We start from the raw sequence: 24,331 nt of genomic DNA on the forward strand, positions 1-24,331 counted from the left end.
CACCTCACACAAGGCACCTCTGACTAGCCAAATTAAGCCAGATTGATGGTATAGAACAGCATTAAGCAGTTTGAACTAACTAATACTTAAGCATGCTAAATCAAGACAGATTAAACCAGACTTCCTGCAACTAATGCACTTAACAAACTAAAACTAGGCTAACCTATATGTGAACATGTTTATTAAGAAGCACTGCTACCTCAGGTTTTAGCAATTGTCAATAACACATTTCTTTAAAAACAGGCATGACTTAAATGAAATCTAGGCACATTAATCAAGGTCAAAACACATCCCCATATGACACAAATTTTCCCTTTTCAAGATGAAACAAACAGCTTAATATGGAACCTATTGGTGTTTCACAACAATAACTAATTAACTTGTTAACAGAACCATGTCTAATAGTTTTAGCATTTCATCCCAATTGTCTAGCACATCCCTTAATCTCATAGACATGACTCACAGAATAACCTCACACAAATTCTATTAGAATCAATCTATGCAGGCTAAACACAAATTCATAATAACACTATCATATTAAATTACACGAGGGAAACTGAACCAAATAAACTAGTCATTATTTTAAGTTAGCCAAGTAGAACAAGCCACGTTAAGCTTGACTTATAACAAACTATTATGTCAAACCAAGTAAGCAGCTAATTTAGACCCATTAGGATCATCAAACTACTCCTAGATTCAGCACAGACTTAACTAAAGTAAATAGCATCCAACAAAGATGTTTGTATCAGTAAATATGCACATTTAACCAGTATAGAGATGGACTATTATGTTCAAATGTAAGAGCATATTTTATTGTATCACTTTTAGAACAATTCCCACATATACATCTAATTCCCCCAAGCTGGCAAATTAAAGTTTAAAGAACACACCTATCATACTAACATATAATCAACCTGAGCCTTCTACACTTAAACACTTCTAAAAAACACTTAGTGAGATATCAAACCCAATCTGGATGTTTCAAATCTTTCCTAACTCAACTATTGAGCACAAGATCCTATTAGAGTTTACCCCGTTATACATCCTACCAGTTGACAAATTTTCAGTTTTTCTTTAAAAAAAACTCCAATTAGATAAAGACGTGATGGATTTCATCAAAACCAACTATCCATTAGTAAACAAAACCTTAACTAGTCACATGATGAATCATAATCCCTTGGTCCACCCTATATGAGTTATCAACTATGTATATTACTACTATTATTCATTTAACAAGCAACAATCTTTACTAATGGGTCAAAAAAATACAAATAGAGTTTAACAAGAGAGACATCATTACTATACTCGCAATACCATAAGAGTCAAGTCACTAAGCATAATGGAAGGTGCAACTAAGCGAAATTTAACCTAAAAGCACATTAAGCAGAAACTAAGTAGACATTAAATATTCTTAGACATGATTGAAACAGCAAATGGAAAACAAAATTGAATTTGACTTAACTTAACATATATAAGCTTAATTCAAACAAAAATAACAACATAACCATACTAGCAGTTTCAATACGCATATAACAAACATGCGAATTACTAGAAAAATGAAAAAGAGGTCACCTTTTGCAAGTGCAGCCTTATATCGAGATTGAACTTGGATGTTATTTTCTCCTCCAAACCCCAAAAACTTAGCCACAAAACCCATAAAACAAGAGATAATAATTTTAAAAAAAAAAAAAAATTACTTGACTCAGAAAATCTAAAGATCTCAAATATTTTCTTTGAAAACCTTAAGTATTTCGAGTCCTGTGAGTATATTCAAATTTCAATGTGCTCAAACTTGTTACAATAATGAAAAATAGGGTCCTTTAAATAGGAAACCCCAAAACTTCAAAACCCTCGATTTCACGATGTGGGATAACTTCCCATAGATGGGATTTCCTCCTCACATCCCACATTGTAGGGTCGAGATTAAATGAAAAACAAACGAAGGGTCAGATTTGACTTGGAATAGGTCAATCTGTGGGGTTCATCATGAAACAATTAAAATTGAGTATTCAAAATCATAAACAACCAAAAACAATTAAGGATTTATCGGATATTACCGTTGAAAGTGTAAAAAGTGAAGGAAATAGAGAGGTAATACCGTGTTTGGGCGGTGTTAGGTGAAATCGAGTTGAAGCATTAATGCTTTACTCGTTCTAGCTACACCAACCTTTGAAAAAACACAGCCCGCCTGAAAACTTGCCATAAATGGGGATGCTGACGTAGGAGAGAATGGCATGGCGCCATAGCGGCTAGGGTTTCACAAGGAAACCTTAGAAAAAACACAAATGACCCCTTAGGGGTTCGTTTGGCTGAGAAAGAGGTATATGTATTGTTGTTTGGGTCGGGTCTGGCCCTATTTTGGGCTGGGGTCTGCCTACTTATACTTATGTATATATGCGGGTGAGTATGCAAAATTCAACAAATAGCCCAAATTTAAAACGGTGTCCACGAATTGGATATTTAAAAATAAGACCCCATTTAAAACTAATTGGACAGATTTTAAAAGAGATAAAGCGTAATGATCATACGTCTGTAATGCATTGTATGTCCCATAATAGGTCCCATTCTTCTACTCTTAAAAAAAAATAACAAAGTTTTTTTGTCAAAAGACCTTAATTAAATTTGGCTAGTTGCCATAATTGGCTAATAACTAATTATTTTAATTATAGTCGCTTAATGGCAATTTTCAAAAAATCAATCACAACCACAACTTAATTAATTATGATAAAAATCCAAATTTCATTAAATAAGAAATGAGGGGTAAAAATGGCCAATTTACTTAATTAATCAATTTTTCTTGAATTAAACAGAGTAAAATACTTTGCAAATTGTTATTTTAACAATATAGACAATTAAGTGAATAATCATGGAAAATTATCACTCTCTTATTGGTTAATTTAACAAAAGTATACTAATTGTGAAAATACTTAAATTAATTTAAAATATATACTTAAATTAATTTATAATATTATAGAAATTATTTTATCAAACAAAAATTGGCAAAATATAGTCTGAATAAATTTTAGAAAATTATTTTGACTGTAAAAAAACATATTTCCCTCTGCTTAATATTCAAGGACTCTGGGTAATTAAATCAAATTATTCGAGGTCAAAAATTAGGTGTCAACAGCTGGTCTGCTAAGCTCTTGTCTTATGCTGGGAGACTTCAATTAATAAAAGTTGTCTTATTTTGAGTCCAAACTTACTGGGCTCAAGTGTGTTTTCTTCCTAAGAGAATTATGAAGTTGATAGATGGGGTCTGCAGAAATTTCCTTTGGACTGGTGATGCTTTACTATCTAAAATAATCCTTGTGTCATGGGAAAAGGTTTGTCAACCAAAGGTTGCAGGGGGTTGAATGTTTTGCACCTGATCACCTGGAATATAGTAGCAATGTTGAAACAATTATGGGCTATTGCTAAAAAGAAAGATTGTTTGTGGATTAAATGGGTAAACGTCTATTATATGAAGCACTCCACAGTTGAGAACTGAACCATTCCCAACAACCCAGCATGGGTTGTTAGGAACATATTAGAAGCTAGAAGGTATATTCTACAAGCACCTACACTACAAGGGGACCTGATTACTAGATTTCAATCAGTGGTTCATGCTCATAAATTCTCCATCAAGCAGATGTATCTTGCTTTGCTACCACTCTACCCTAGAGTCCCCTGGAAGAGTCTGTCTCTGCATCCTTCAGTTCATCCTAGACACAAATTCTTGTGCTAACTATGCCTAGTCGGCCGATGATGCCAACCAGTACTGTTGTTTGTACTGACCTGCACTTGCTGCATTCTTTCATGAATGCAGAGTACCAAGTCGGATCTACTTCTCTGACTCGTGGTTGATCGACTCTTCAGCTTCCACTCTAGTTTCCAGGGTGAGCATGGCGTCCGCTAGCCTTGAAGACTCTTCTATTACTTATGTCTTGTTTTCTATTCTGAGACCTGATTTGGGACTACTTATGTATTATTGTTCAAACTTTTAGTATTCAGATTTAGATGCTCTTGTACGACCAGACCAGATACTGGGGTGGATGTTGAACCTGATGTTGAGGTTGACAAGACTGAGAAAAGGAAGACTGAGCCTCGCCCACTCCAAAACAGGAAGGGAAGTCTGGATGAGGAAGGTTCCTCATCAAAGAAGCAAAAGAAAAAACCATCTGAATGGGAGAAGATAGAAACTCTGAAGTCTCAAAAGGTGTTGCTTGCTAGAATTTTTTATCCTGATATTGTAGAAAAACCTGGAATGAAGGAACTTCTTGAGATAGTTGAATTCTAGAAATGGAATCATCTGTTTGTTCCTCCAATTCTAAGTATTTTTGAAGAAGAAGTTTCCAACTTTTATGTGAACTTAACTACTACTGATGATGATACTCTAATTTTGTGTGTAAATGGGACTGAGTTTACTCTTGATGAGGATATGCAAGGGAAAATTCTTAATATGTCTACTGATGGTCTGAAAACAGTTAAGGGGGAATGCTGCTTCACTAGAATTAATGAACCTTATTGTCAAGCAAGAAAGCACTGTGTCGGGGCCAAGGGTTTTTAAGAAGTAACTTAAGCCTGAGTATCATCTTTTGTTTGAGTTGGTTAACAAGGTACTATTTCCCAGGGCTGAAAGAAGGGCATGTGCAAACATTTTTGATTTGGTTCTTATTGAGGCCTTGGCTAATTTCACTGAAATCAGCTTGCCAGCTCTTATGATAGAGCATATCCTGAAGGTTGTCGCTATTAAGGATAGTAGACATGGGCTACCCAATGTGTTCTTCCTAACAAAAGTGTTTGAATACTTTGATGTCCAAGTGGCAAAGGCGATTATGGGGACAAGAAAACAAATGTTTACCTTGAGTACTTTGAAGGATTGTGAGACTGTGCCCAAGAAAGGAGGAATTAGCAGCAACTCAATCATTTCAAGCTTGATCGAAGCCCAAGAAAAGGCAACTATCGAGATTCACATGTTGCAAGCCGAAAATGCCATTTTAAGATCTGAACTGAAGCAGCTTGCAGGGAAAGCAATGGAACCGGATCCCAGTAGTCTTTTAGAGGAGGCGAATTCTCAGCTACATGCTGAAAATGACCAGTTGAAGCAGAAAGTGGCGGAACTAAAGGAACAACTGATTTAGGATCAGCGGACTGCAAACGAGAGGATGGACAAGCTCCTTAAAGTTCTGGCTCCTTAAGTTCTTCCCTATTAAGGCTTTCATCTCCTTTGTCCTCATTCCCTTAAGCCCTTTCGGTCCTTTTTGAAACTCTCTTAATGATGTTTTTACTTTTGGTTGTTTGATTATTACATTTTGTACTATTTAAATTACTAAATTATTTTGATGTGATCAACGTTCGGCATCTTCTCTGTGTTTTGTAATGCTATATAACTTGTTTGTCTCTATTATTGCTTATGTTGTGTTGCCCTAGTGGCCGTTAGTTATTGTTGTTGAACTTCTTTTTGCTTATGTCGCTATTATAACTCTTTTCAATGATGCCAAAAGGGGGAAGCTAATCAGGGGGTTAATTGTTATTGCTACTTGCTGTTGTTGTTCTTACTATTAACATGTTGTCATTGGTGAATGGTGAAAGAAAGGTCTGATTCTCAGGGGGGAATATCAATTAGGGGTTTGTTATCGTCAAATGGGGGGAAATTGATAAGTTATGCTATTTCATTTTTTGATGATTTTCCAAACATATTCGAGGAATCAGATAGGGACCAGATACGATCAGGTCCCTTAGCCCTTGCAGGGTCAACTCTATAATTGTAAAGCTGTTGCACTGTACCAACTAGCAGCAGCACAGCTGCAGTTTGCTAGAGGCCAAAACTACATGGAATGTCTCTTTCACATCATCTCACATGCTCCCCTATATAAAAAAAAAAAAAAAACATGTTACAAGTGTAACCCTAATACTTTGCAGATCAAAAATCATATATTTCAAAGTGTCAGCCACCACTGTTCTCCAGGTGCTCTCAAAGAACAAATCTTCAACAAACACAAGGACCAGATCCCAACACTGAAGATGTCTTAAGTGCTTAGGTTTGTTAAATCTTTGTATTTCGTCATTTATTTGTATTCCTACGCTACTTTCAAGAAGTGCCATTGTAGGACAAATTGTCAACCTTTTCAGTTTTACTTGGCTAGAGTTAGTCAAGGTGTGTTCTTTACAATAGAGTTATTGTAAAGGTCTTACAATAGAGTTGTTGCAAGGGGGAAGGGATTAAGAGTTTAATTTCTGGGTTACAATAGGTTGTAATCTGAAAGTTGCTCAGTTTTAGTGAAGTTTGGGAAATCCTACTCCGGTAGTCGTGGTTGTTAATCCCTTGAGCAAGGAATTTTCTACGTAAATATCTTTTGTTATTTACTTTCTGTTTTACTCGAGGGAACAGATAGAGAACCTGATTCTCTATACTGTTTGGTGGACTCATATATTCCATCACATATAGACCCTCAGGATTTTTCAGTCATCTCGCGCGAAGGTCCTTGCAAGCCCCTTGAACTTTCTGCTTCTACTTTCCCACCCAGGGTTGTCCCTTGCGACTTAGCACGCATGTCGCAACAAGAGGTCCTGGACTTCTTTTGTTCTTCTTATTCCTTATTCCTCTTCACTTCAGTATTTGGCCATGGTCTCCACTACTAACCCTCTCCTACTCAATACCATGAATATTATAATATTCTTCAATCATCTTCCTCCCCTTGTGTGGGTCCCATGAACATGGGATTGCTTTGATAACTTTATTTAAGAGAGAATTAGCCTAAATATATATAAAAAATTCTAACAAAATTAGCCTAAATATATAATTAAAAACAATCTAACAAAATTAGCCTAAATAAGTTATAAAACTTACGAGGATTTACACTATTTCCATGCGAATAAACTACTATACAAATAGCCAGAAAATCTGAATTTTCGTGGCAAACAAATTAAATCGTTTGCCATAGTAGATTACCTAGTGATGACAATAAAAAGATTGCTATATATTTTCTTTGTCTAGAAAAATAATTAGATCATTTGCTATAACTATATATTTCATGACAAAATCATTTTACCAATATGTACAACACTATGAAAATTCATAGTAATAAGTAATAGTCCTTAGCCACAATATAAGACTCTAAAATTTTAGCTCACATGCCAAAATTAATTACGGGTGCTAACCAAAATATTCTAAAATTATACATTAATTTATGTATATAATATGTATATATGTCGGCCATTATTTTTTAACGCGGGCCCAAAAATGTAATATCCCTATAGCCCCCGTCCAACAACCCCCCCTCCCCCCAACCACCACCACCAAATATGTAAAGCTTGTAGCTAATTTTTAGCTATACCATTTCTTGCTACAATATTATATGAAAGAAATCATCAGGGCTAAATTGTTTAGCCACAAAAATATTCATAGTTAGTACGAAAATATTAAATATTAAAACATATCAGGTTTATATGATTGGATACGAAATTCATAATTATATGACTATGAATGGTAATATAGTAAAAGTGTATCTTGTTTGTATGATATATTATAGAAGGTAAGGGGTCGTTTGGTAGTTGGTTAGTATTATGCAGGTATTAATAATGCAAGTATTAAGAATATAGGTATTAGTTATGCATAAATTATTTCTTTAAACGTTGGTTTGTTATATTAAAAGTTAATAAATTGTATATACTTTTAAAAATTAAAATATTTGTTTACAATTAAAACTAGAATTAAAATATTCTATTTTTTACAATTAATTAGAATATTATAGTAAAATATTATATTAAAGAATTATATAAAAATATTGTTTAGAAAAGGAAAGTATTTAAGTGGGGAGTGATAAGAGTAACATTGTCATTTCAAATATTTATTCATGTATTAGTTATTCCACCTTTTACCCCGCATGAAATAATACATAGATTTCCTTATAACTTATACATGTATTAGTTATACTGGTTTCTAAATTGGAAAGCAAACGTCGTACTAATTTTATACATGAATAACTTACTTCCTAACTAGCTACCAAACATTGTATAAGTATGCAGAAATTAATACATGAATAAGGTGTCTCTTTACTACAACATGATATAAGTTCTGTAGAAATTAATACATGAATAAAGTCTCTTTACTAGCTACCAACTGACCCCTGAGACTATTAAAAGATTACCCAACTGGACTAAATATTATTTAGGAGTTTATAGGAAATTCATAATTATATGATTATGAATGGTAAAATATTAAAAGCATATCCTTTTTGTATGATTATGAAAAGGTAAAAGAATCAAAATATTACTCTGTTGGACCAGATATTGTTAGGAGTCTAAAATGGTAATGTCATTACCAATTGATCACTCAAGACTGTAAATGCCTAAATAAGAAAATGATTGGGGATAATAATATTTTTGGTCCTCAGTTATTGATAATTTCTAATTTCAGTCCTTGCAATATATGAATTGATACATTTAACTTTTAATTAATTTATAAAAAATCGTAGTAATAAGTAATAGTCTTTAGTCACAAAATAGAGCTTTTCAAATTTTGGTCCATAGATCAAAATTAATTACGGGTGCTAGCCAAAATATACTAAACATATACAATGATTATGTATATAATATGTATATCTAGACTAATCAACAAACAAAAAAAAATGCCTGATATTATTTTTTAACATGGGCCCAAAAATGTAATTACCCCCCAAAATATGTAAAGTTTGCGGCTCACTTTTACCTATACGCTTTCTTGCTACAATATTCTAAGAAAGAAATCATCGTGGCTAAAGTGTTTAGCCACAAAAATCTTCATAATTAGATAAGAAAATATTAAATATTAAAACATGTCCTATTTGTACGAGTATATAGGAAATTCATAATTATATGAAATTAAAACTTAATGTCAAAAAAAAAAAAAATCAATCAGAATCTTGAAAAAATAGGAAAATAGTGAATCAAGATCTACATGGATCCCTATCGTTATCTCTATCCACGGAGATGACTTTTTTGACTGGTAAAATATTAAAAATATATCTCGTTTGTATGATACAGTATAAAAGGTAAAAGTATTAAAATACTACCCTATTGGACTAGATATTATTTAGGAGTTTATAGGAAATTCATAACTATATGACTATGGATGGTAAATTATTAAAAATCATATACTTTCTGTTTATTTATAAAAGGTAAAAGTATTAAAATATTACTCTATTGGACTAGATATTGTTTAGGAGTCTAAAAAGGTAATGTCATTATCAATTGTTCATTTAGACTTAGATGATTGCTTCAAATGTCTAAATAAGAAAATGATTGGGGATAATAATATTTTTGGTCCCTCAGTTATTGATAAATTATAATTTCGGTTCTTGTAATATATGAATTGATACATTTAACCTTCAATTAATTAAATGTGTTTTGATCCCTTTATATAGAAAATATACTATATTTGGACAATTTTCAGGTATATATTACTCTTAGATATGTAGCAACATTACAAGCATAATATTACACATGGGTAATTTAATGACGGAACGATTAATAATTATGAAAATTTGTGAATATTCAGAAGCAAAAAAAGATTTAAAAACACACATTTCACGTTATTGAAAGTTATATGTGTTTAGTCAAATATCATAAGAATTAAAATCAGAATTTATCGATAACTAAGGAATCAAAAGTGCTCCGGACTTCACACTACCATAAAATTTGACATATGCTTGACAATACCAAAAACTGTAGTGAACCAGCTAGATGTTACACATAACATATTATTGTTGTATGTGTTTGTCCTAATGGAAAATACTTTCTCGAAACAACATTTTTTTTGGTATTCGATTAACTAAATTGTAGAAATTCTTTCTCCAAAAAAATGTATTTTGACAATGTCATCTTTTATTATGAGAAAAGAATCACTTTTATTTACTAGATTCTCATCTCGTATTTCGTGAGACTTACTTCAATCGATACATTATATTCAACCTTTAATTAAAAATTAGTATCATCAATCTATAATTTCATTACCTTTTCTTACACGACTAATACATAGCACAAACGTTTTTATCCATCCAGGTGTTGAAATTTAATCCAAAAATGTTTACTAAGAATATATTAGCATATTTTGTAGAACATATTTTTCATAGAAAACATCTTTTTATCAAATGTACCTGTGTCACGAGTTAATTATTTGAACTTCCTAACTCCGAAAATAATCATGGAATATAAATTTTAGCAACTTTTAACTTTGTAAGAAAAAGTAAAACAATTTCCTAAGAATCAGATTACCCTAATAAGTTTATTTAATATTTGAACTAAAGTATCTCAATAACTTTTTTAGTAACAATATCTCCATAAACTTGAAATTTTTTTAATTTGACTATAGTAACAATTCATGTTTGGCATCTATAAAAGCGACACACCGCAAGTGCTTGAGAAGAAAAGAAGCGGTGAGGGAATGTGCTCTGACTGATATCATTCACTTTTTAATTTTTATGTATTCTACTCCGAAAAAAGTGTTATTTATGTTTGAGTATCAAATATGGCTAGAAAGAGGCTTGGGTATACTATGAACTATAGTAAAAATGCAAGAAACTCCATCCTAGATAAAAGAGCAACTAATTTATTTAAGAAAGCAGAAGAGCTTTCTATTCTATGTGATTTAGACGTCACCATAATTATTTTTAGCCCAAGAAAAATTCAACCCATTATTTGGCAATCTGAAAGTTTGGGTAAGGAGGTATTAATGAGGTCTTTAAATTTTCCTGAGGCCGAAAGGCTTAAAAAACTAGTTAAACATGAAACCTATCTTCTAGAAAAAGTTAATGAGCAAGAAAAAGGAATTAGCAAAATTCAGAAGATGAACTAGGAGAAGGAAATTGAACTTCTCTTCAACCAACTTGTGGAGGGAAGCAATATTAATGAACTTGACTCTAGAGAGATTAAAGGGTTTTTAAAGGCGTCTGCTGCTAAGATGGATAAAATTAATGACAGAAGAAAATCCTCAATCAACAATATCAGCCTTCTCAACCTCCAAATTCTCCCCCCAATTTCAAGTTCGGGAATGGAAATGTTACGCCATCAGCAAGTCCAATGGAGTATTTGATCAATGACCTGTGGTTTGTTGAGACTATGGCTACTAACCAAAATGATTTAGGCTTAAGAGTTGGAAGCCCTACAGAGCCCACACCAACTGAAGGCAGTGACATCAATGCTAAAGATGATGGAAATTCCAAGGACCTTGATTGAGAGTGTAATGCTTATGTTGTTCTATCATAGTTTTTTCGTGGTTCTTTTTTCCTAGTGTTCATCTTAAGTTATTGCATGTTTCAATTCATTTCGTTTTGTGGTACTTTTATTTCAGTTATTTATGAAGGTTGTTCTGTTTTGTTGGGAAAATGAACTAGTGTTGTTCCGTCGACCAAGTAATTTGAGTAATATTTTGGACTAGGTTAATCTTTATTTTTAGTCATATTATGCTCTTTCTCTTCAGTGTAGCAACTTGCTTTATTTGATACAAATTGTATTTCATGTGCATGTTAAAATTTAGCAATTCTACTCTATGCAAGTCCATCTAATGAATAGCCCCAATCCTTACAAACTATCATAAATATTCGGATCTAAAATTTCACATTTCATAATTGATGCTCTTTCTCTTTTTCTATGTGATATCTCTTCTTTGTCATTGTTTGTCATTTGTTCTCCTTCCCATCTTATGCTCTTCTCTGACCCTTCCTTTATTCTTCTATGTCAGGCCCCTTCATCTCCTCGATAACTCCATCTCTTTGAAATGATTTAGTGTTTGAAGTCGTAGGTAAGGGTTTTTCAAATATAAAGTTGTACGACAGAGCTTTATTCGAGATGCTAAATATATGGTAGAGTTTGGTGGATTTTAGGTGTTTGAAGGAGCTTTTCTGGTGGTTCACACTTCAAACAATGGAACATATCTTTGGATTTGCAGTGATGAATGGTGTTTCAGAGAAAATAGAAAGTTATTGAGCACCTCACAATGGAGACATGGTGGTTGTCTAACCTTGTTAGCGATTTCAAACAATTGTTAGTCACTTGCTGAACTTGTTATTTCCAGTTGTCGAATCACATATTATGTCATTAGTGTATAATCAATTCATACTCAATGAACAGTCAAAATACTAGATGAATGATTAATATACTAGTCATATGTGTGTGTAAAGATACACACACACACTTATTATATATTGAATATTTTCAAGCATAAATTAAATTCAGTGTATAATCATTGTATTCATTGTCTCCTCTTTTTTCAATTTTCACCCTTTTTAGCGTTTGGAAGAGATTTATAGATTGAATTTTGGGGCCTTTTAGGGTTGATAACCGGTGGTGGTAGAAACAACAGGATTGACGGTGATTGGAAGTGAAGACGCGGGTTTCCTTCGGGAATTTACTAACTTTGGGTGGTTTTTATGTTTAAAGACAATGGGTGTAGTGGTGAAAAGACCTAGTGCATTATTTGGGAGGTCAGTTAAAAGGGTATTTTTGGGCTAGTATTTTATGGCTACACTATTTTAACTGCATTGTGCCAACAGACTATTTGTGGTGGTGATGTTGATGGTGATGATGATGGTGGTGATGATGGTGATGGTGATAGTGGTGGTGATGGTGATGCTGATACTGATGATGATGGTGGTGGTGGTGATGGTGATAATGATAGTGATGGTGGTGGTGATGATGATAATGGTGGTGATGGTGGTGATGATGGTGATAGTGGTGGTAGTGGTGATAATGGTGGGGGTGATGATGATGGTGGTGAGGTGATGATGATAATGGTGACGGTGATGATGATGATGATGATGATGATGATGATGATGGAGGACAACCAAGGACACCCAACTATTATCAAAACAAAAAATGGTAAAAGAAATGCCCCTAACATACTGAAAACGACTTAAGTTTGTCCTCCTTCCATCTATTGGACCACATTCGTCCTTCACGTTATATTGGGGTTATTAACGTCCTTCCTTCTACCAATTGGACCCCAATTGTCCTTAACATTAGTTTTAGGGTTAAAAATGCCCCTCGGATTATTAGATGATACATGTGTAGATTTAATAATTAAATAAGTGTCACTGATTTATTGATACATGTGGTCCCAACCATAAATAACCCGAGCCGTACGGGTTAACCCAGAATAACTAAAAATGATTTTTTCATACCAGTTCCTGTGGTACTTCACGTTTTACGACTGAACAGATCAAAGACAAAAATGTCTTCACATCTGAAGCTGCAATTTTTTATTAAAACTGTTGCAAACAAGCTATAATCAATTTCAAATCTAGGTTCAACTCAGTTTTTTCATCCTTTAACAACTATCTTGGAAATCCAGGGCCAATAATTTCGATCAAATATATTCATATGGTTAGATTATTTATGAATAATATCCACGTCGACTAATAAATAACTATCACCGATTTAATTAAAGTCTTGCATATGTTATATATAATTTCATTAAAAGGATGAAATTTTTTAACTGAAAATGAAATCGGGGTTCAGTAGGTGAAAGGAAGGCAAATGTAAATCAATTTTAATACATCAAAAGCATTTTGATCCTTTTCAGTTATCTAAAAATATGATACTAATTTACGTCACTTATTGATCGCAAGTAATGAATCCAGAACACAATTTTAGTCAATCATATTTATCATTATATATTTTCCTCATTGAGACGAGAATATTATCTCATCAGCAAATCTACGTACTTTGGATCTCCTATTATTGTTATTTGAATCTTACGATTAGCATCACCAAGGGGTATGATTGAATGGTTGCAATCCCTCTATCCTTTAACGAGAGGTTTTTGATTTCGAGTATTACGAATGAAAAACTTCTTGATAAGAAGCGTTTTTTACTCCCTTTTTATGAATATAATATTGCTAATCTGGACTAGCTGAGTTAGTAAATTTTGAATACCATGTAGTTAAATAAAAATAAATAAATTTTCTTAACTTTTTGGAAGTACTAACCTTTAGAATTTCTCATTAAACCGTCGTTAAAATTTTCTCAAATATAAATATTTCAATTGAAAAAGTGCAACGGCCTAACTAGTTGTTTCAAGTTCTAGGATTCATTCTCTTATCTGAGACTTCACATAGGTTCATTTGGTTATTTATTACTTGAGGATATGGATGGCACGGGTGTGTGGGAATACTAAGAGAGATATGATAAGGAACAAAGTTATATAGGGTAAGGTGCAAGTGGCTCTCACGGCGGACAAGATGAGGGAAGTGAGACAAAGATGGTTCGGTCATGTGAAGCGGGAGGTAAAAAAAAACTTTAATCTACGAAATGACGCTTCCGTTAGGTAAAAAAAAAACTTTTCAATAAAACTCTTTCGTCGAATCAAGGACTTCTCCCTTATCTTTAATTCAAAGACAACCTTTAGTCACAATAAAATCTTTAAAAATAAAGCATAAAAACACATCGACCTATATGGTCGCTTTACACAACTGTCGACATCTTGACGCACTATCCACAAGACACTGTCTGCAAAAGTCTCTAACATACACGAAATACCATAACATAAGTACTCTAACTCGGCAACACTCCGAACTGAGATGGAGCTCACCAATCCAACTGATAGCCTGGGAACATCCTATAGCCAATTTCTTCTACTCATCTGTATACACCTGCGTGACATGAAACGCAGCCCCCGAAGAAAGGGGGTCAGTACGAATAGTGTACTGAGTATGTAAGGCATGAAATCAACATGTACATAAAATCCTGGAAGACATTTGAGACATGTCAATGAATGGGCAAGATAAATGAATTAGTACGGCTATATCAAAGAAACACATATATCTATAGAAATGCCACAACATAATCCACATCGTCACATCTAAAACATCACCACATAGGCTACAGCGTCACCCCCTGTCAACTGCGCCTCTTATAGATAAACACCACATCATAGGCCACAGCGTCACCCCCTGTCAACTGCGCCTCTTATAGATAAACACCACATCATAGGCCATAGTGTCACCCCTATCAACTGTGCCTTATATATATACATCACAACAAAGGCCACAGCGTCACCCCCTGTCAACTATGCCTTATATATACACATCACAACAAAGGCCACAGCGTCAACCCTGTCAACTGTGCCTTATATATATATACATCACAACAAAGGTCATAGTGTCACCCCTTGTCAACAGTGCCTTATATATATATATATATTGTTATATCCCGTAATTTTGCACATTCGGATAAATTGAAATAATTGTGACTAGTAAGAGATAAGGCAATATTTTGAATTTATTTAATACATATGTTGTTCATGAAAAATGTTGATGCGGAAATATGGAGTAAGGCCAAGGGCAAAATTAGAAATTTAGAAATTGGGTTCATGAATTACAAATATTCACCATAAGTGAATTGGGCTAGAAAAATCAAAAAAAAAAAAAAAAGAGGCCCAATATTTAGAGGTGGCCAGCCATGGGCAAAAGAAAAGGGCCCAAGCCCATGTGCTAAATTAGTTGATCAAATAAATAGATGAGATAGGCCATTATTCAAGAAGTTTCAAGAAAACAAGAACTAGAGCAAAACAAAAGGGGGTATTCGGCCACCAAGAAAAAAAAGAGGAAAAATTTTAAGTCTTCGAACTTTAATCCAAAAATTATAATTTTCTAGTATTCCTACTAAGTTCAAGACCCTCTTCAACGTGGTATAATTTTTTAGGCAAGAAAATACCTCTTGTGGCAAGTGGGAAATTTAAGAAAAGGTAAAAAAATTCTATCCTTTTTATATTATGGAAGATATATATATATATATATGTTGTAGTATGTGGAAATGAATGAAAAGTATGAAATTTGTGTGTTGTGGGTGTAGCCTTGTGGGTGTGTGTGAGTGTGTGTGTGGCCGTGTGGTAGTGTTGGTGGAGGAAGATGAACAAATTTTATTTAGTATGTTAATTGTGTTGATTATAGCCTTTGTGATGTAAATGGAAGAATAATGGTTCAAGATTGGCATGAAAATTGGTTGTAAGTTGTTGTAGGAAATTATGTGATTTTATTATAGTTTTATGTAATTATGGAAATGGAGTTGCTAAAGGGTGAGTTGTTGTTGTTGTTGTTGATGAAATTGGAAGAAGAAAATGCGACGTTGTGACCTTGTCGCATTTGTGGAGATTTCGAGTGGAATATGGTGTTAATGGGATTGTTGAAAATTTTGTAGAATTGTATGAAATGCTTTTGAATTGTATTTGAATGATCTTGAATTAGTAATAAATACGTGAGCGTTGACATTGGCTTGAAAATACGTAGTTAAATTGAATGCGATAAGCTACGTAGAGATAGAAGGCTACTAATATTAGAATGCGCTTTAAATTGATTCTTGATGTTATTGGTATGGTTGTTGGTATTGTTGGTATGGTTGTTGATGAATTTGGCCGAGTTAAATTCTCGGGGATGTTGAATTTACAAGGGAGATGCTGCCGAAATTTCTGTAGACAAGTACTAGTTAGAATTGAAATTCTAAGTACTTGTAGCTAATGTTTGGTAATTGATAAAGTTATTGTAGATATTGGAGAGCCCGAGACTTGAGTCGGGATTTGGTTAGCGAGCGATCGAGGTATGTAAAGCCTACCTTTCCTTCTTTTGGCAAGACCCTTTGAAATGAAAAAAAATGTATATGTATGCTTATAAAGAAAATCCTACTCTTAGAGCCACTAGGATGGCTAACATCTTTGACTTCCATAAGCTATTTCATGTGGCTTGATACATATTTGTGATATTCGAAGACTCTAGTTGTTATGTTTCCGAATGTTGTTCGAAAGAAAATCGAGATGACTAAAGTCTTTGATGAATATTTTGGTACGTAAAGATGGTCCAAAAGTTTCCATTTGATTTGATCCATAATGTTATTCGAAAGTTTCCTAATATGAATATTTGATCCATAATGATGTTCGAAATTTTTCTAATATGAATGATACTTGAATTTCCACGTATGGCTTATGAAATATTTTTCAAAAGGTTCTGTACTTCAAAAGCTCGTAACTTTCTTATACTAATTCCGATTGACCCGAATCTTATTTTTGAGCCTTCAGATGTCGGTAAATATATTTGTCCATTGAGTTTTGAAATTTATTTATGTACTTATATGCATATGGTTTCCTCACTACTCCGCTCGTGCATACTACTACGATATCGTTCGCCGGATCCCGGGCCGGTTTTGTGATCGTGCGTACTATGTTATATTCGGCAGTATGATGTGTTACGGTTCCAGAGACCTCGCCATAGGGTCGGGTACCGCTTATATACGGCGTTATGATGTGATATGGCATATGATGTGTTCCGATGATGTGATATGTTTTGACGATATGATATGTTCGGGGATTGTACGGAGATTTGAAACCTTCTGGAGTATGATGTGTTGTGGCGCCAGCGTCGGAGTGGCGACCACGTTCCTGAGCCCTATGCATGATGTTTATTTGCATTATTTATATTTTCAACACAGGTTTTGATATACTAATTCTGTACCAAATTCCTGTACTTCTCACTCCAGTCATGATTCAGATTACTGTATTTCATGTTTTACATGCTCAGTACATATTTCGTACTGACCCCCTTTTCTTCGGGGGCTGTGTTTCATGCCCGCATGTACAAACGTTCGTTCAGGTGACCCGCCAGTGTAGGATACTTATTCTGCTGTTGGGAGTACTCCTTTTGATCCGGAGCTCATATTTTTGGTACATATCTTCTGTTATACATGTTCTGTATATATGGCTATTTGGGTACGGCGGGGCCCTGTCCCGTCATATGTTTCTGTTATGGTTTGTAGAGGCCTGTAGACATATATGTGTGGGTCATGGGTCATGTTTGTTCGATTATGTTCGTGATTTGTGCCTTAAGCGGTCCCGTTTGCTATTATGGCCAAAACGGCCCATATGTTTGTATATGTATGTGTATTCAGGCGATGTGTATTCCGCCAGCCTACCGGCTTTTGATATGATATTTCTGTACGGCTGACCGCTTAAGATGATATCTGTTTTCAGTATCTGTTTAAAATAACGTATGCTAAATTTGAATAAGTCTTCTATATGTTGATTTGGTAAGCGAATGGGTTTGGGTGTCCAAATAGGGCACCAGTCGCGGCCACGGGGCTGGGTCGTGACATATATATACATCACAACAAAGGCCACAGCGTCACCCCCTATCAACTGTGCCTTATATATGTACATGAAGAATGAGAATAAGTGCAGTGCATAAGCAAAATGAAATAATAGAACTCGGTAATGTCACAAAATAGCTACATACATATATTATACTCATAGCATGCATGGGAGCTCAAAGAATGCTATGACTCTATCGGAGTGACGTAAGGTCGGCAACCTCCGATTATATTATGGAATAATCATCATCGCTCTATCTCACCTTGAATGAACAATTATTATAAGGTGAGACCAACAACATGAATAAAATCGAGAAAATCATGAAATAAGCTCAATAATCTCATAAAAGCATTGATCTCACAACTTGAGACTTTTAACCATAAAATCATCATCATCATAATCATCATAGAAAATATTCTCATCTTTGACATCATCATTATCATCATAAAAACATGTTCATCGCTGTTATCATAAGAGCTCACAGAATCATAAATCTCAGGTTTGAAAAATACAGGCATTTTGGAAAACATTTATGGATTATCGGGAAAGGAATCATGCCTTGAAGTCATAAACTTCTATCTTTTGAAAACAAAGAAGTTATAGAAGCATTTATGAAATCGTACCATAGGGATCATGCCTTTGAAAAAAAGGGACAAGCCTTAACATACCTGATTGATCTCCTACGAATTAACGCTTATTCTCCCGAACTTGCAAATCTACACTCAAGAGAAATTATACTACCGTTAGACTTATCGTCATATGCCTATCTCAAGTCCTTAAACCAAACTCCTTTAGAATCTGCCAAAATTCGAGCAGCATCTCCCCTGTTTATATGCCTAGCCCAAAATCACAATCCAGCAACCAACAACAACAACAACAATACCAACATCAACAACAATATTATCAATACAAATATATTCCATAAAACATCCCACACAATGTTTTTCAACATACAACAACAAGATACACTTCCTTTCTTCCCAATCAAGGAGCATAATCTCATCAACACATCAACAACATTAGATACCATCTCTATACATGTAAATCATCCCAGCCACACGGCCACAACATGCTCAAAACAGTCCATAAACACAACAACTACAACACGACACTTTATGACCTTTCCTCCATAACTATTTTCACTTTTAAGACTTGCTAAACCTTCAAATCAACTCAACATAAGAGATAGGATGAAGAACATACCTTATACTTGAATACATTCGGCCACACCAACTTTATTCAAGACAAACATACCACAACATCAAGTAGAAGCAAGAACAATCACCTTTCATGGACTAGTTTGGTGTAATCTTGTTAAATTCTTGATTTAATGGGCTATAAATGTTTGGGGGTTGTGTTAGGAAGTTTCTAGGACTATTAAGAATGTAAAATGCTGAAAAAATAGAGTTAATGGACTGTTTTGAGCATGTTGTGGGACCCTCATAAGTCGGTTCCACCGACCTTCTCAAGTGGGACCCGCGGAAGCCATTTGACAGCTTGGAGTCTTTATCTTAACATGGCCATAACTTTTGATCCCGATTTGTGTGAGGGCCCATGACCTATGGTTTGAAAGCTCTTGCAATTATCTACAACTTTCATTTTTGGTGTATTTCCAAATTCCAAACTTATAATAGCGTTTTGGCCCCTCCAAGTCAGATTATCCGAAAACGTATCCTTAAATCATCCTTTTGGAAGGCTTATGCCCATATTTTGCTTAAGGGTCCTTCTTAAGATTTTCTCAACTTCCCATATACTACTCATATCACTTTTCATATGTCCTTTATAAAACCCCGACATGTGAGCCCCACCTTAACTTACGGTTACGAGGGTTATTCATCAAGTAACGTGTTAACTAATTTACTCCATACGGTCTCCAAATGTCATATATATATTCTTATACTCAGATCATATAATCTTCATCCCTGATCCTTGTATGACTTTGCTCTCCCTTGAGCTCATACTAAGTAGTCTAAAGTCTTGGTAACACGAAATTTTCCGGGGTGTAACATCAGGAGGGGCAGAGGTAAGCGGAAAGAGAACTGGGGGGAGGTGATTAGGTAAGACATGGCACAACTTCAGCTCATTAAGGACATGACCCTAGATAGAAAGGTGTGAAGGTCGAGAACTATGCTAGAAGGTTAGTAGGTAGACGAGTGGTCTCCTTATTGGTAGTAATTAGTAATCGCGTATTTTCCTTTCTTCAATGTGTATTACTATCCGTTGTGTCACGACCCAAATTACGGATCGTGCGTGCACCTATCTTTTCACCACCCCAACCCCTTTTCGTAAAGCTAGTTTTGGAACCAAATGCAACCACAATAGTGAATAAAATAAACATTTCGAAAGCATTCTTTAATTAATTAGAAACAATTCAACTTCTCAAAGATCTAATCTAGACCGGTACAAGAGCTTCTAAGTTATAGAGAGATGACATAATAAAAAGACACAGCTTCCGCCTTCGGAATGAGATGTACATAAGTTGTAGGAAGACATCCGCCACTGCAACTAATGGAACCTGCAAGCAAAAACCTGGAACACATCTACACCCCGAAAGATATGGCAAGAGTAGTATCAGTACACCACACGTACTGGTAAGCATCATAGGCCGACTAAGATTAGTTCACACAACACGATATAAAATCAACAGAATAAATAGATGAGTATAGTCGTAACACCCTTTTTAAATCCTACCCATACTTAAACAGCTCTGACATAAACATACTCGTATCCCATTACCATGCCAACCCAACGCTAGGAAGTAAGGACCCACAGATAACATCAGTTACATTCAAGATCGACTTTTGAACCAGTTAGACCTCAACAATTATCAAGGACGGACCTCGACCTCTCTATCAATCGACACTCAATGGAACCACTAATCCTTACTTTTTTCCCCTTTACTTTAACATACTTGGAATTTAACGATTAGACTCGATCCAACACCTAACCCACAAGGGGCACCATACTCAACACTTATCAAGTATTAATAAGAACAAGTAAGAAATGAAATCAATGATAGCGACTCAACATACTCCCAAACTATTAGACACGCTAATGGGGTCAACCCAACCCACCTTCTTTTATTTATCAACGGATTATAAAGTTACTTGTAAACGTCTCATCTCCACTATCATGAGAAAATCAATTGTACTTACCAGGATAAGCCATGGCTATACGCCACACAATCCAAACTCAGCTCTGCCGCCATTACAACTATGAACACACAAGTATAATGCAATCAATGTTAGTATCGTATTCGTACACACATGCTAAATGGTAATGTTTTCCCAATTAGCCATGACCTGCAGGGGACCTATGGTGTCTATGTACCACTCGCTCCGAAACTGACCTCGGATCACGAGCCCATAATTAGGCCACATCCTCACCCCCTGTCAAATGTGTCTTTTCATATTTATATTATCTTTCTCATCACAGTGTATTTTCGTTCTACAATTAAATCCCGAAATAAGTCTTTAAATGTGGGTTCTGGTCTGTGCATACTGCTGCAGCGGACTGATCCTCCGCTACAGCGGGCTCACTATGGCGGTCATTCACCCCCTGCAGCGAGAACATACTCCCTGAGCCCACAACCCTTTAACTCCTATCTAATTTCAACTATGAGTAAATATTACACTTAAAACTCCCCCGTGGACCAATCTTATGATAATACACTGGGTTTTCGTACACGGACTGCAAAAGGTCAAATAACGACCTGGCAGGTCGTTACACATCTCATTTGCTTTTTATTTTGCTATTTTGTTGTCATATTATTCTTGACACCATGCTTCACATCCTTGTTTTTTCTTTCGAGCGAGAGTCTATCGGAAACAGCCTCTCTACCCCATAAAGGTAAGGACAAGGTCTGCGTACATCCTATCCTCCCCAGACCCCACTTGTGGGACTACACTGGTATGTTATTGTTGTTGTAACTAGTCAACAATTTTGAATAAACAAGCTCAGATTCTTTATCTGCAAGCTCAATAGATTTGTATGATGATTTTAGACTTGTGTGTATGTTCGGATTGGCGCGAATGCCCGAGTGCGATTTGACAGTATTACATGAAAATTTGGAGTTTAAGTTTAAAAGTTTGACTTGATGATTGACTTTGTGTTGTAGAATTTCTCTTTGTGATTTGAGCCTCTAGACTTGTCAGGATGATTTGGAGGGGATCCGAGTTTGGGGCAAGTTTTGAAAATTTTGAAGTTCTGAAATGTGGTTTATACGCTTCAGAAGAGATCTTCTCTCAATCTATAAAGAATTTTGTGAAGATATCTTAATTAGAGTTGTATCTTTAAATTTAGTTTCCGGAAATTCAAATCGTTCATCATTCTAACATCTATACAAAAAGATATAAAATTATCTTAGTGAAGGTGGCAATGATGTCATTTCCTAGAATCTACACTAAAAGTTTCTGTAATTGTGTATATAACGTCATTTCGTACTTGTACTTCATTTTATCATTTTGGGAGCTAGGAAGCTTGGATTAAGGAGATTTTTAGAGCATTTTCATCTATGAAAGATAAGTAACTCTAACTTGGGACTTATGATTATTCCATGAATTTATATGATTATTCCATGAATCTATGTTACATTTTGCCTTGAATGAAGGATTCAGAAGAGAAAAAAGGGATTTTCACTTGAATGAAAAGAAAATAATTCCTTATGATTTGAATATCAATTTGGACTCGAGTTGAGAATCTAACTACATATTTGAACGGGGCTATGAGTCACCATGATTTGACTCTCGTTTTGTATTTGATCATGTGGCCCGGGTTGACTTTTGAGATTTTGATAAAGATTCTTATGGGATTGATTCCTATAGCTTTATTTGACCTTGCTAAGTATTTTTGGCTAGATTATGGAGATCCTGAAATTTTAACTCCATAAGCATAACGTACAAACTGAAAAGTTGATTATGCCAAGATTAATCTTATTTTTTGTGTACTCATAGGTATATCAGTTTCACTACAATTCATAATCCAACTAATCCATCAAAGTAATGAACGCTCTAAGAAACGCGTAATAGCATGAACAAAGTTGCTAATTCACATTATATAAATTGGGTAATGGTCTAGTAATAATTAAATGATTACTTAGCATACTTACTAATAAGTGAGTACCTAAATGCTAGTTAGGTGATTACTTATTTCCTTTGCACGAATTAAATACCTGCACGACCCTAGGCTTGTTTAGATAGTTGTTACATACAACAACAACCCAGTGAAATCCCATAACGTGGGGTCTGGGGAGGGTAGAGTGTACGCAAACCTTACTCCTACCAAGGTAGGACGGTTGTTTCCGAAAGACCCTCGACTCAATAGAAAGCATAAAAAGAGGTCAGATAAGGTCAAGAAATTCAAAGCGATATGGAAATGAAAACAACGAAAGCGACTAAGCCATGATGAAGCAGTTTGCAAAGGGGCAGTAGCTATCACAGATAAAATAAAATAATCAAAGTACGGAAACTAACAGATAGTAGCAGAAATCAAAGCACAAGAACTTATATCGCAATAATGCGACTACTAATATGAAAGGATAAACGATATTATCTACTAGCCTTCTACCCTAATCTGAGTCCTCTATACCCTCCTATCTAAGGTCATGTCCTCAGTGAGCTATAATTGCGCCATGTCTTGTCTAATCACCTCTCCCCAATACTTCTTCAGCCTACCCCTACCTTTTCTGAAACCATCCATGGCCAACCTCTCACACCTCTGCACTGGGGCATCTGTGTCACTCCTCTTCATATGTCCAAACCATCTCAGTCTGTTACAAATCATTTCATAATGTATCACATTATGTTGTAGTGTATTACGTTGATAAACATTCTGTATTACGTTGATAAATAGAATGTTTGTATCATTTTCCGTTGTTACATAATATCACACATCAACAATTTAAAAAGATAAACCTACAAGACACAAGTAGGGTCCAAGGTCTATTGCAAAAAGGTAAGGTAAAGGATAATATAAGATTATTAGATAATAAACAAAGACAAAATGAGAAAAAAAAAATAAGGTAACAACTCAATTACACCAAATCGACAATTACATAAAATGGAACTTTACGTCGTTACATAACAATGGATTTAACGATGCAATACAATAAAATTTAAATAACCATCAAAACAAACATTATATTTAGACCAACAATACAATACGATAAGTAACAACCATCCAAACAATTAGTAAAGGCCGAATTACCAAGCTGACGTGCACTGTGAACCAATTACAAGCATG

This window comes from Lycium barbarum, chromosome 4 (assembly GCF_019175385.1).
Source record: "Lycium barbarum isolate Lr01 chromosome 4, ASM1917538v2, whole genome shotgun sequence".
In the NCBI taxonomy this organism is placed as follows: domain Eukaryota; kingdom Viridiplantae; phylum Streptophyta; class Magnoliopsida; order Solanales; family Solanaceae; genus Lycium; species Lycium barbarum.